Source organism: Taudactylus pleione, unplaced genomic scaffold (genome assembly GCF_031769625.1).
Source record: "Taudactylus pleione unplaced genomic scaffold, aTauple2 ptg000126l, whole genome shotgun sequence".
In the NCBI taxonomy this organism is placed as follows: Eukaryota; Metazoa; Chordata; class Amphibia; order Anura; family Myobatrachidae; genus Taudactylus; species Taudactylus pleione.
In genome coordinates this window covers 360,040-373,410 of record NW_028284528.1, presented here as the reverse complement: position 1 = coordinate 373,410, position 13,371 = coordinate 360,040, and the positions used below count along the sequence as shown (strand labels likewise).

At 47.4% G+C, this 13,371-nt stretch overlaps 1 protein-coding gene across 2 annotated transcripts in view; it reads right to left on the bottom strand.

The window, feature by feature from the left end:
• The window catches only part of GJA5 (gap junction protein alpha 5), a 101,634-nt gene that overhangs the window by 17,516 nt on the left and 70,747 nt on the right, over window positions 1-13,371 (bottom strand). The window contains exon 1 of one of the 2 annotated variants that reach the window (XM_088472577.1): window positions 13,196-13,252. The exons of the other annotated variant lie outside the window; for it this stretch is intronic. The gene's annotated coding sequence lies outside the window, so the exon portion shown is untranslated. Of the gene's footprint in view, window positions 1-13,195; window positions 13,253-13,371 lie in introns of those variants that run through there. 2 annotated transcript variants of the gene reach the window in all.

The following is a 13,371-nucleotide window of genomic DNA, read 5'->3' as shown; positions in this document are numbered from 1 at the left end:
TCTGCAGCTGCTGCAAGGTAAGTGGTGTGTAATGTATGTGTGACATATGTGTGTGTGTATGTGTACTGTATGTGTGTAAGGTATGTGTGACATATGTATGTTTGTGTACATATGTATGTGTATATCTATATGTATGTATATAATGTGTGTGGAAACCCCCCTGTAAAAATCCTGCATTTGCCCCTGAGGTTTGTTATTGTCAGTAACCGATAAACATTGCTAGGGGGATATTTAAAATAAAAAATGATTTAGAATAAATGTATGCTGTATTCAATGTTTTTATTCTGCAAAAAAAAAGACAGAAACTTTTTGCTACTAAAAAAATTCAAACAATTAGTGAAATTATCAAATGATTTTACTGATTAAAAAATGTTGTTCATGGTTAAAAAAAAGGGCATCTACAGTACTTACAAATACTTTCATCACTTAAATACGTACGTCATTTAGACATTAATTTAATTTGATGTCCATGGCAGAATGATAGAAACCTCCCATAGAGAAAGATCCTTTTCATACACTGTCTACAGAAAATTATGTCAAGAAATCTCCATTCTGCCCTTAGGGGTCGATCCGATTAGCCACGAAGGGTGCGAATTGCTGTTGTAACGGCGTTAAAACGCTAGCAATGGACCGGCACCTCGCACCCTTAGCGGACCTGCTCTGAGCCGGAATTCGCAGAATTGTGCTCGCAGCTCTATGGGGTTGCGAATCCAGGCTGCCATAAAGTGCGGCCATTGCCGCGATAACTGGCGCCGGCGAGAATGTAGTAGAGCAGGTGCACTGATGCTGGTACTGTGAGTATCTATCTTCATATCGCAAACTGTTTACAAACCTTGAGACCTTGTATCAAAACAACTAAAGTTAGGGATGGCCAATTGGCATTCCGGCATCGAAAATGGGACTTTCCAAGGAGAAACCTGAAGGAGGCCAACATGTGTGTGTGAGGGGGAAGGGGGTTATGGTGGAGGCACGGACACAATTATAGATATCATATTAGAAAGATAGACAAACATTAGATAGATAGATATGAGATAGATAGATAGATAGATAGATATGAGATAGATAGATAGATAGATAGATAGATAAATATGAGATAGATAGATAGATAGATAAATAAATATGAGATAGATAGATAGATAGATAGATAGATAGATAGATAGATAGATAGATAGATAGATAGATAGATATGAGATAGATAGATGACAGATAGATAGATATGAAATAGATAAATATGAGATAAAAGATAGATAGATAGATAGATAGATAGATAGATAGATAGATAGATAGATAGATAGATAGATAGATATGAAACAGATATGAGATAATATGAAATAGATAAATATGAGATAAAAGATAGATAGATAGATAGATATGAAATAGATATGAGATAATATGAAATAGATAAATATGAGATAAAAGATAGATAGATAGATAGATAGATAGATAGATATGAAATAGATATGAGATAATATGAAATAGATAAATATGAGATAAAAGATAGATAGATAGATATGAAATAGATATGAGATAATATGAAATAGATAAATATGAGATATAAGACAGATAGATATGAGATAGATAAATATGAGATAGATATGAGATAGATAGATATGCGATAGATACATAGATATGCGATAGATAAATATGAGATAGATAGATATAAGATAGATATGAGATAGATATAAGATAGATATGAGATAGATAGATATAATATCGATAGATATGAATAAAATAGATATTCGATAGATAGATATTCGACAGATAAATAGATATATATAAGATAGATAGATAAGAGATAGATAGATATGAGATAGAATGATAGATAGATGAGATAGATAGATATGAGATAGATAGATATATAGATAGATAGATATGAGAGAGAGAGATAGTTGTGTGGATCAGCCATGGGAATCAGAGTCAGCAGAAGAATTGCCATGGCTATCAGAGCCAGCATAACAGTTAAGGTGCGTACACACTGGGCGATAAAGTGGACGACTGAACGATAACGATATCGTTATCGTTCAGTCGTCCACTTTATCGTCCATTTTTAAGCCCAAAAAGATGAACGATGACGACGACGCGCGTCGGGCTGACATGCAGGCCAACCTGACGATCTCGTCAGGTTGCTGCATGTCAGGGAATGGGGGAGAGAGCCCGGCCCTGAACGATATCGTTAATGATATCGTTCAGCGGCTGTGCTCAATGTCATAAACGACATTGAGCACACCCTGCCGGGGACACACTAGACGATATCGCTCAGGGAGCATATCGTCTAGTGTGTATGCACCTTAAAGCATCATGTGTAAAGGTATACTGCCGAAACTTTTGAAATGTTTGAATTATCACTAGTACCATCTCGGCATAATGCTGACCACATTCTGTGGACATTGTGAGACAAAACAACTACTGTCCGACAGATAGATGTGTACCAGAGGAGGATGGGGGTATGAGACTGAGCTTGGTACTTGCTGGAATGGGACATGTTGGCGGCTCTGCTTCTGTCAGCCACCAGCTGTCATACCTATGTAATACCCCTTTCACACTGCCATCAAGTAACCCTGGTTGCTGCGCAGTGTGAAGGGGCCCAGTTGAAATGCCGGGTCGAGCAACCCGGCATTTCAACTCGGGTATAAGCAGGGTTGAACACAAGTTCAACCCGGCTTGCGGTGCGGTGTGAATGGGTAACCCGGGTCGAGGCGACCCGGGTCACTGCATAGGGAGAGCCGGCGCTTGGAGATGATCTCATCTCCAAGCGCCGGCTCAGCAGCGATGGCAGTGACATCATCGACCCGGCATTAGTGCCGGGTAGGGCCGCCAGTCTAAAGGCGTCTCAGGCGGGTCGCACCCGGGATCGACACGTGCACAAATCCCGCCATTAGTGATGTGAAAAGGGTCTGACTCATTGCAGAGCTTGTGCGCAGGGCTTTCTCATCGGTACAGTGACCCTTCCAGTGATTGCAGTCTGCTGCCTTATAGTGGTGAGATTCCGACGCTGATTCTGAGCAGCACGCAGCAGCGGCGTCTATTGGTGGTTACCCGCCTGCGACTTTTTACAACTGCAGCTACAAACCCATTCCCTGGTGTGCATCCGTGTTACAGGGTGTGCAAGGACTGAGACACCCAGAGTCAGTACATGCAGCAATACTGATTGGCGCGTCTTTATACGCCACCATCGGTCGCACCATCGTAAATTGCACCAGCCCTGTGGCAGATGTAGCCTGACCACGGCTTCCTATGCCTGAATCTGTGAATGCAGCTGCTTGCATTGACAGTCCCACGACGCTCCCATAACACGCCCACAGAAGGGACCACGTTTGTGTGCACCACCAGCCACCTCCCAGTAACCACCCAGGAAAGCGCTTATCACTCTTCCGACATTTCCGATACCGTCTGAATTGATCGCAGCAGCACCTTCATGCGCAGACTGTGTAACGCATGCGCCGTCGGGGTTTTCCGAAATTGTTGCGCATGCGCTGTTGCAAAAAAATTGCTCAACTACATGAACGTCAGCACTGCGTGTGGACTGTGTGCGGCTCTGAATCAGACCCTCAGCATCTGCGTTAAATCCTGGCTCACAGATACATTAGTATCTGCCCTGCCGCCGGTTGTATGAAGTTGTTTGGACTGATGCTACAATGTGTATAACTACATCGCGTACAAGGGCGAGTCGTTGTGCACACAGAGATGATTTAGGTATGGGAGAAGATCCAGCTATCAGGTGTAAACGTACAGCCAGAGAATCCATTATAGAAAGAGGAATGGGTGGGGAGGGGGGTTTCAATTATACAATTGTAGTGTTGTACGGGGCACGGTCAAGCCCATCTTTAAAATGCAGTGTGTATATAGCTGTCCAGTATATATATGACGCATCTATTAACAGCAAGTGACCTGCACAAATACACTTTGGGACAGTTTTTGAATTGCGCGCAAGTCCTAATGTGTCCACATCTCATTATTTTAATCTAGCTGTGCAGCAGAGGCGTCACCGGGTCTGGTGACACCCGGTGCGCACTCTAACTGCCCAAGTGTCTCTGCGTGCAGAATGCATGCCTGAAAAGGGGCGTGGCCTAAAGCAAAGGGTCTTGGCCTCGCGGGGATTCCGATGACGTCACTTCGGGGGCAGCCCAGCATCATCGAGGATTCTGGGCTGTCGGCTCCTCTTCTAGAGCCGGGTGCTGCCGGAGAATGTCACCCTGCAGCACCCGGCTCCTCTCACTACAGAGGAGCTGGCATTTTGGTGTCACCCCCTGAGAGGGTGCCACCTGGGTGCGGCCCGCACTCCCCCTCATGACGCCACTGCTGTGCAGGCATTGCTGGGGGGCATGCGCAACTTAGAGCAGCTAGGAGCAATTCTGTGCGATACGTATGTCTGTCCCTTCTCACCGATGAGGGAATGGGCGCTACTGGGTGGCAAGATGGCATTTTCATATGAGAAGTGTCCCGTGGGAGTGCCATGGGCGCGTAGTTCGAGTCGTAACCTGTGCTGAGTTGAGTGTATGCAGAGCGCACGCCCTGTTCAGTGGCATCTACTGCACCATGCATGAGGTAGGTGTAGGCGCCACTACTAGTGATGACGGCTGCTCTAGTGCCTAGAGGGTGGTGCTGGCGCATAGATGCATATGGAATTGCCAGGGCTTTACATGCGACTCGAGATCGTGCTTTTTATGATCCCCTTGCAAGGCAATATGGCTTAGTCGGTTGCATGTTTTGTACCAATGCGAGATTTTCTATGAAGGTGCAATCAGGGAGATTGCTAGGCTCTTCAGGGAGTCAGGGAGATTGCGACTATTTCAGAGAGCCTCCCTGACAATCAGGGAGAGTTGGCATGTATAATTTACCTACAGAGCGTAAACTTTGCAAAAATAATATATCACACAGCCTCCATTGACTGTCACCATACATTTACCCCCAGACCTCTTTAGACCAGAAGAGGGGCACAAGAATCAAGGCCGCTCCTCTGATGGAGTCCTGCAACATTGGGCAATAGGCACATACAGTAGATGGAGATGACGCCTGTTGGTGTAGGGGGTAACAATGTTACTGTGGCAGGGCTTCCTACTGACATCTTGCACGACGAGAAAATAGGGGGACAGGGGTATATTTTTGGTAAACGAGGGGTCTGAAAATGCTTTCTGCTCCTTTAGAGGTAGGAAAGTTAGGTTTTTCTGCTGCTGGAAGGTGCTTTGCAGGTGCGGTCTGGATAATACATAACTGTTACATGAGTATATTGTATAGCTTCGTTGTTTGGATAACAATTTGCATACAATGTATTGCGTGTTACAGTTGGAGCTGCAGCTATCTTTTACCATAGCGTCTCTCTCTTCACGTCACTGGCTGCCGCTGTCACTGTGCTGCAGACACAGGGCTTGATTCTGAATTGCGCGCTACGGCGATATGCACGCAGCTGGCTGGTGTTTTAAGTACCACGATCGTTACCGCACCAAGGCAGAGAATTCATTTAGATGCAGGGATGTGGGTTTTTAGTGGGCGATCAACAGTGGGGCGGCTAGGCGGACGCAGGCGTGATGTGGGCGCGTTGCTGACAGCGGCTGCTCTCAAGTCATACTCAGACGGAGATACTGCATCTGCCAAATGGGTTGGTGCAAGTTTCCTCGGTGCGTCCGACGGTGCAATGAGAAGAATTTGCACCGCCGCAACATGCTGCAAGTGGGCGTATTGTATTCACGCAGCTGGGCGCGACTTAGAATCAGGTCCAGTCGATGCTAGTTAACTAATGGTGCTGTCCAATATCCATAGTCTAGTTATCCTGTGTCCGGCTGTATGGACAAATGGAGCCAGTTCTATTTAAGGCGGGGTCTGGCTACTCTTGTAGATGCACCGTGGACCTGTACACACAGACTGATGTAGAGTGTGGCTGCTGCGTCCTATGATATTTGCAATCATTTGATGGCAGAAAAGCAGATTGGCACTGACCTTCTTAGTCTATCTCTATATTAGGACCACTATCTTTAGCTCATGAATTATGACTATGCTTTTAATTTTAGACCATTGGGGCACCCCCTGTTTTAAGTGCCCACCAAACCCTTAATCCAGCTCTGGGCAGGAGATCCCCACGCTGTGTGTCTCCCTGCTATGGCATTATACCCCTGGCTGGTTCAGCCCGGTGTTGGTTATTGGAGAATAGGGAGAGCCCGGTGGCATTTTGTCACCATATTTTCCAATAACAGCTCAGGCTGAGAGGTCTGGGGCGGGTTATTGATTTGGGAAAGGGACCCCACGCATTTTTTTACATTTTAACTCATTCTAGCCTTTTACAACTAATGAAGTCTGCACAGATTGTGGTGATCTGTGCAGTGCTTCTGTTTGGCCGGTTTTCTGTTGATTTTCATTTACTTTTATTTTTCTTTGCCGTCGGCTTTGAACTGAAAGTTCAAAACTGACGGACTTTAGAGCTGCAAAAAATTGCAGACATCGCCATAGGGTTTTCATTAAAGCTGAAACCAGTTGGATGATAAATAGTCCTATTTTTAGACATCTAAATGCCGACAAATTCTGTCAGCAACTGTCTGTTTTAGTTTAGAACCAAAACCGACCGTTAGTAAATTTACTCCTAGGTCTTTCCGTTGGTTTGGAGAAGGAGAATCATTATGTTCCGTTAGAGTCGGACAGGCTAGGATTTATTTTATGTTCTGTTTATTTCTTATCTCAAATAAAACTAGCTGTGGATACTTGTACCAAGGCCCTGGACTGGTGTGCTACTAATTGGCTGCTGCATGTAAAGTATATATATATATATATATATATATATGTATATTAGAAATATATATCGTGTGTGTGTGTATATATATATATTATATATATTTATAGATATTTTTTATATATATATATATATATATATATATATTTTATTAGGGTTGGCACTTGGCAGAGGCATAAGGTGATGAGATAGACACCCTCAGACAAGTTTTCTGGTGCTGGTGATTTGATCCCTGTCCTGTTTTTATGCGTTGCCTCCTTTTGCTATTGGAAATGTAATAAATCCAGTCTTTTATTTATTTTATCTTCGCACAGGTTCCTTGTAGTTTTAGGAGTTTAAGATCTTGGCAGCCCATCTAGTTAGACTTCAGAAACCACGAGGAACAGCCTAAAAAGGGCAACTTAAAAAGGGAAACAAAATATCTGCAGGCGTCAACCCAGAGCTTTTATTCAGCATTTGGCTATCTCATACCTCGCCCGGGGATGTCTATTGTTACAGCTGATGAGATGTCCCAGCTTTATCGCACACTGGGAGCCTTCACTGCTGGGAAATATCATTATCATTATGTGTTATGGAAACAGTCTTATGACCAGGGTTACATAAGCCGATGGACGTGGGGGTCATTTGTGAACCTCATACATTAATAGGCCCCCACCACACATTTTATATTCCACAAATGCCCACTTTGCAGATACAGACGCACATACACATACCGATCTGCCACCTACGTTTTTGGGCATTTCATGTCCAAATGGAAATGGTCACACCAATCAGCTACTGTCATGGCACAGGCTGTGTTTGATAGTTAGGAGCTGATTGGTTGGTACTTTATCTCCCTTCACTTTATCACTCTCCAAGGTTTGGTGCATCTCCCCTGTACAGAGAAATGAGGAAAGTGCTGGGAATTAACTGTGTCTAAGTTTTGCTTATTGACATTTTAATTGTTGAAATTTTTTCATTGTCGACATATTGACTGCGTCTACATTTTAACTGTCATCCTAATCACTCTGTCGACTTTGTGTCCTTGTTGACATTTTGTTTGTTTACATTTTGACCATTTCCACAATGTCAGTCGACATTTTGGTGTCGACCTTATAATAGTGTAGATTTTCATTGTCGACATTTTGACTACATGCGATATGGAATTGTTTATTTTATTACAAAACTATAGTATCACTTACAGTCGGCGGCTGGGCCACATTAATGTCGGCATGCCGGTGCACTGCTTACCCTTGGGGAAAACGCATTATGGGGTCACCCTGCCAAAAGATTCACCAGCCCCAAACTGGTCAGCCCAGGGCTGGCGATCCTCGGAAAGTGGGGACCCCAACAATAAAATGGAGTCTCCCCTCCCGAGGACCAACCAGCCCTGGGCTCTGCCCTGCACCCTGTGAGGTGGTGGGTGCAGGTTTAATAGGTTAAATATAGAAATCATATTGTTCTTCACAGTGGGACTACAGGTCCCAGCAAGCCTGCCCTGTGGAACTTGTAGAACACACTGATCTGTTCAGTGCTTTTGCGGGACACAAGGAGGTGGTCTATTTTCTTCTTCTCTTTTGGCCCCAGTTTGCTCCATGTTCGTGTTTTCAAAGTTCAAACATGGGGCCTGATTCAGAGCCGGACGCAATTAGCGCTCGCTCGTCCAGAAAATAGGGGTGGCTATTCAAATCAACCGTTCGCTCTTTGCGGTCTGTTCACGCCTCTAGGTCTGAACGAGCGAACAAAACTTGCGGTCGTTTTTTGAATAAAATCCGCCCTCTGGCCGCTCGCATCCTACGTCATGTCCGCTATTTATTAGATTAATCGAGTACATAGACCAGGGTATGAACTGCTCGCTATTCTTGTGGTTGGTTTTTCCTACCACAATCTTGCGAGCAGTTCTGGCTATAAAATAACCCAGTGACGTGGTCAATGACGCTGCTGTATTAATTATGCACACCCATAAAACGCCCGTTTTGACCTTTAAGCACGCCTGCGTTCTGATCTCCACTCCCCGTTTGCAAGCACCTTCCCCCATTACCACCCACATACGCCTCCTCCTGTCACTCAAATTATCAGGCATTCGCTATTTTGCGAGCACATGAATTTCGGCCGCACTGACTGGTTCGCGCATGCGTATAACGATCCGTACGCATGCGCAGTTGGGCAAGCATCGCTCGGAGCGAACGAGCGGCCGCTTACGAGCGGCTCTGAATCAGGCCCATGATTCTTAGTAAATCCCAGTGTTGCATTCCTGTCTATGGAAAGTACTTGCGATTGGTTCGATGCCGTATTGACTTTTGTGTGTTCCGCCGTGTTTTGCAGATCGAATCATGTTTTTTACACCAGTGTTTGCCTTTAGTAAATCTTCGTGATTGAAACTCAGGGCAAACTCGCATGAGAATGCAATCTCGGCCAAACATGATTCTTAGTAATATACCCCTTTCAGGGAATGCAATCATTCATACCAATCCTTGCCCCAGCGGAGCTTAGAGCTTACGGTCTACAATACGCAAACTAACCTCCACCTATCAGCATGATTCTGTACTGTGGTGCGCAACAAAAACAAGTGTGGGGGTAACAACCAAACTCCACACAGATAGGGTCCTGGTTGGAATAGAATTTATGGCCACAGGGCCTGATTCAGAGCCGGACGCTCTGACCAGAGCGCTCGCTCTGAATCAGGGCCCTCCTCCATGAAAATGGAGCGGCCTCCTGTCCGCTCGCATAGCTGTGGGTGACCACCCACAGCATATGCGAGCGTCCATGATGATGGTCGCGATGGTCTTGACCATCGCGACCATCGGGCTTGCGACGGAGACCCTGCGGTAGGGTCTCGCTGCCGCAAGCCCTGGAGTGATTTTGGCTCTATCAGAGCCAAAATCACTCCCACTGACATCACTAGTAATGTCAGTGGGGCCGGCTTCAGACGGTAGGCGTTCCCATGGGAACGCCTCCGTCTGGCAGGCACGCCCACCAAAGGGGGCGTGCTGTCAATCAACATCGACAGCACGCCCCCTTTGGTGCGAGACCCGGAGCGATGGAGAGCCCGTCGCTCGCCGGGTCTCGCGCATGCACACGACGGAGCTCCCTCCGTCATGAGCATGCGCAGTGGGGAAACATCGACCCGCTTGCGAGCGGGTCTGAATGACCCCCGCAGTTCTGTGAGACAGCAGTGCTATCCACTGTGCTACTGTGCTTCCAACCTCTCTGTGAACAGGGCCGTCGAGAGCTCTGACAGGCCCGGATACTGGGGGCGTGGCCAAATCAGGTAGGTGTGGCCATGGGGATGTACAGATGTGTCCTCATACACCTTTCCTTTTTTGCTTCATTTGGCACGAGATGCCAGCACGGCTAAGATGCACCACGACAAGTGGCAATTAGATAGATCCTAATTTTTTTTTTTCCTGCAAAAGTATTTGTATAAAGTATAAAGAATCAGATTAAAGCAGCAAATTTTAAGAAAAATCACAAGGTGTGGCTAATTCGCAGATTTAAAGGCAGGGCACATTTGGCCAGGAAAGGTGTATGTGGACACATCTGTAGTCAGAATACCGACGCCCGGGAAGCCGTCTGACAGAATCCCTCCGTCTAAATCCCGACGCCTGTCTTTAGCCCGGCAACGGAATCCCGACAGACGGCTTCCTGAACGAAAGGAAAGCGGGGACAGGATTAGTGTTAGCCACGGGGGGAGGGTTAGGTTTAGGGAACCCCGGGGTGACTTAGGGTTAGGCACCCCCTGGGGAGGGTTAGGGTTAGGCTAGGCACTGGCGTCACAAGGGGGGTGATACCAAGGTGCAGACTCCCCCTCAGTGACAGGAGCCAGGTGCTGCACTGTAGCATTAAGGGGGTCATTCAGACCCGGTCGTTAGCGCCGATGCGCTCGGACCGGGTCGATGGCCCCCCACAGAGCATGCGCACGACGGCGCCGGCGCCTTCGTGCGCATGCGTGAGACCCGCTACGACCGACAGCGCCGGTCGTAGCGGGTCTCGATCCAAAGGGGGCGAGCTGTCGATGTTGATTGACAGCTCGCCCCGTTTGGAAGACGGGCCGGGGGGGTGGCAGCCCAAACGGAGGCGTTCCCATGGGATCGTCTACCGTTTGGGGGAGGCCCCACTGACATCACTAGTGATGTCAGTGGAGAGCTTCCGACTCTGACAGAGCCAGAAGCTCTCCGGGGCTTACGACAAGTGAGACCCTACCCTAGGGTCTCGTCGTAAGCCCCGATGGTCGCGATGGTCTCTGACCATCGCGACCATCACCGGAGCGGTCGTTAGAGCTGTGGGTGTTAACCCACAGCCTAACGACTGCAACAGAGGCGGGCGGTCAGGATGCAAGCGGCCGCCCAGTTTCTGAGCGACCGCTTGCATCCTCCGACCGCCTCTGAATGAAGCCCTAAGTGCAGCACTCGGCTCCTGACACTGTGAGGGAGCCGACACTGTACACAGGGCAGTCCACACCTCCTGCAGCCCCCTGGCCCTCCCAGTAAAAAGCACGTGAATCGGGACTACAGGGTTCTGGCCGTGTGGCCATGCCCCTTCCTGCGTGGCCACACCCCCTGTCCACATGGCCACGCCCCCTTTTCGGCAGTGTTGCGAGCACAGCATCCCTCCCCACACTATGTTACACTGCGGGGAGGGACGCCACTGAGGCTAGGAAAAGGGGGGGCTAGGGTGAGGCCCCCCCCGGGAGGGTTAGGTTTAGGGTGCGGGAAGGGGGGTTAGGTTTAGGCGCCCCCGGGGGACTTAGGGTTAGGCACCACCCTGGGAGTTTTAGGGTTAGGCACTCCTAAGGGAGGGCTAGTGGGGGGGGGGGGGGAGAGAAGGATTAGCTTACTTACCTTAGCCGTCGGGATTCTGCTAGTTCGGGCTTCCGGCGTTGGCATTTCACCCAGTGGCTATTCAGCTGGTGGCTATTCACAGGTTGGCTATTTCATACCAAACCTGTGGCCATGCACAATCCCACAGGGGGTAAGGCACCAGGGGAGGGGGGCGATCAGTGCAATCGCCCACACTTGTAACACTTCTCCTCTCTGCCCACTAGCGATGGCCGCTCCTGTTTATCTCCGATCTTTCACTGCCCTATCTGCATTTGCAACTGTGCTTCTATGCAAGCGCGGCTAGTGGTAGTGGGCAGGGCAGTGGGGGGCGGTCGCTGACCCAGGTCCTTCCAACCAGCCCCTGATGAGTAAGTATCCTGCTCCCCATGGGAAATACTTATCAGCACAGCAATTCAGCATTACTCTGGTGCGGGGACAGCAGCTAGTCCGTAACACTGCTCGTTAGTAACACTGCTCGTTAGTAACACTGCTAGTTAGTAACACTGCTCGTTAGTAACACTGCTAGTTAGTAACACTGCTCGTTAGTAACACTGCTAGTTAGTAACACTGCTCGTTAGTAACACTGCTAGTTAGTAACACTGCTCGTTAGTAACACTGCTAGTTAGTAACACTGCTCGTTAGTAACACTGCTAGTTAGTAACACTGCTCGTTAGTAACACTGCTAGTTAGTAACACTGCTCGTTAGTAACACTACTACTTCAGTAGCTGGCCGCTGCGCATAAGTGACCTGAGATTACGCGAATGCGCAAAGCCGCTGGGGAGGCAGCGCAGAGGCAGAGGAAAGATCCTCTCGGACCTCTTATCGCAACCCCAGACCTCCGCAAACCAGCTCCATCGGAAGATAGCGTTTGTTCTAGCAAGAAAACTCTGAAACTTAAAAGTTTTCTGAGTATGCTGAATATTAGGCGGCCCTATCGGACCCCTAATAAAGAATAGCCCATTACATAGAATATGCGGAAACGCCATTTATGTGATGGTGAATAGGCCCCTATGTCTGTTTGGACCTATGCTAATATTTGCGAGATACAATTAAAAAAAAAACAACAGAATTTGGGTACTAGGACTAGTTGTTCAGATATGTTTTGAAAAAGTCCAGCCTGGGAGATAATGACCCTTATCTCGGCCCCAGCTACATCGCTGCGCTGGACCCATGCCAGCTCTCCTCGGAGGACAAGATATGAAAATGTTGCACGTGATTAGAACTCATATTGGCTGCCTTCCGCGTGCCGTCAGCCAACAAGAGCTCAGCATTGATTTTGATCACGTTATGCTGGCCCATATATAATATTACTAATTCATCTCTATGCATCTACGCCATGTAACCTCCAACGTCCTAATTACTAAACATTTATAGAACCAAACTTATGTGCATGCCATGACCACAAGAACGCTCTGTCTAATGTTTCCATAATCCTGAACTGAAAAACCCGGGACACATATCTGACCTGAGGTTTGCTCAGGCCATGGAAAGGGCATCTCACTTCTTTTTAGGTCTCAAGTAAGGTAAAACAGTTACTGGAAACTATCCCATTTATCCGATTAATTTGAACAGTAGTATGTATATAGGACAGCAGGATTGTCACACAGTCACTCACTGCTTTCTAGGAATGGCCCCAGATGCCTCCGTTCTGGAGGGGGCAGCCGTTAGCATGCTTACCCACGTCCCTCTTGGCTTCCCAGCTGAGAAAACTTCGATGGCCAAAAATAAAAGTTGTGTGAAGTGAAGATGAGATAAACACGTCAGTCAGCGGCTCTTCATCATTGTTTTAGGCTATATTTGGCCAGTTATGTCACCAAATATCAGAACAATCTAAAAGATTAACGGACCCAAAC